This window comes from Chiloscyllium plagiosum, chromosome 8 (assembly GCF_004010195.1).
Source record: "Chiloscyllium plagiosum isolate BGI_BamShark_2017 chromosome 8, ASM401019v2, whole genome shotgun sequence".
Classification (NCBI taxonomy): domain Eukaryota; kingdom Metazoa; phylum Chordata; class Chondrichthyes; order Orectolobiformes; family Hemiscylliidae; genus Chiloscyllium; species Chiloscyllium plagiosum.
In genome coordinates this window covers 77,341,799-77,343,021 of record NC_057717.1, presented here as the reverse complement: position 1 = coordinate 77,343,021, position 1,223 = coordinate 77,341,799, and positions in this window count along the sequence as shown.

Below are 1,223 nucleotides of genomic sequence, written 5' to 3'. Positions count from 1 at the left end.
CTATATTGGGTTGGGACATCTGGTTGGCATGGACGGGTTTGATTCCCTGCTGTACATCACAATGACTCTATTTCGGAAACTCGGGAAATGGAGGGTAGATGCTTTAGCTTTACTACCTTTGGCTGAGCCATCCAAGTCTGAGCTGCATTGGACTGTGATTTTTGACGAGATCCTGAGTAAAGTCTTAGGTGAGCGGTAGCACTGTGAGGTTATCACCCTGCAGCATTGCCAGAGTACAGCCACAGTGATAAGGACGCAACAGAGCTTCCGAAAGAGCATTGAGGTTCGCATGCAACATTGTCAGCTGATTATTGTGTTGACGATTGCATTGATGATGACTGCAGCGTTAGGTATTATAAAGTGTCAGGCAAAAAAAGATAGGTTGTGATTTGTGATAGGCAGCAAATGAAGCGTCTGGGTTGTCTTCTGGGTGCGCTTTAGCTGTCACTGTGCCCCAGGAGGTTTTAGATCTGAAGCCCACCATCAAAGACATCATTGTAATGTAAGGTGACGTGACGATAGCTGAGCAGCTGTCGTGGGAATAAGATCGGCCTGGCGTAACCAGGAAGCCTGTGGTGCACAGACGAAGTCTTGGGAGTAGTGCCTACACATTTATTGACTATTCTAATCTCAGTGGCATATTGGTGGCTCACTGTACTGGAGGCGACATGCTGAGGAAGATAGTGTGGTATAGCTGTTGGCCACCTTGCTTTCAGGATTTGGTGGATAACATATTATTGCAATGTGATATCTTTGTTCAAAATAATGCCTGGAAGGGTTTAACGATACCTATAGGGCATATACCTATACCTGAGGGGGCAGTTAAGCATTTGGTGATCCCCTATGTGGACATGATAGGGACGCTGAGAAAAAAGAGATATATGTTGTCGTCATTGACATGTTCAGTGAATGGGTAGACGTGACCCCATGGCAAGATATTGGGGCAGGCACAGTGGTAGAGATTTTAACAACTGAAGTTATTCCAAGGTTTGGCATGCCATCTGGAATCAGTTTGAATAATAGGTCTGCCTTTATCCCAAAGGTGGTTAATTTGTTGCTACAGACTTTGCGGATTAAGCAGAGGTTTGGCTGTGTGCATCATCCCCATTCGCAGGGAATGGTGGAACTGATTATTAATACTTTGAAAGCTGAGTTGAACATAATTTGCGCATGTCTCTATCGTACATGCGTCGATGCTGTGCACTGGCATTAATGGGTTACCA